Below are 200 nucleotides of genomic sequence, written 5' to 3'. Positions count from 1 at the left end.
GGCGTCCCCACTGCAGCCCGCGGTGGTCCCAGCCGCCTTCTCGGTTGCGTTCGAGAAGAGCAGGACGGAGCGATGTGGTTGTTAAACCTCCACGAGGTAAGGGGAGAAGGATCGCGTGGCCATCTTGGGTGACTGTCTCGAAAGATTTTGTCGGCCAAATAACCTGCTGCCACGCACGAAGCCTGAGCCCGGCAGCGCCC

The sequence above is a fragment of the Fulmarus glacialis genome, unplaced genomic scaffold (assembly GCF_000690835.1).
Source record: "Fulmarus glacialis isolate BGI_N327 unplaced genomic scaffold, ASM69083v1 scaffold13487, whole genome shotgun sequence".
In the NCBI taxonomy this organism is placed as follows: Eukaryota; Metazoa; Chordata; class Aves; order Procellariiformes; family Procellariidae; genus Fulmarus; species Fulmarus glacialis.
The sequence above is the reverse complement of the archived record's forward strand: the minus strand, read 5'-3'. Positions refer to the sequence as shown.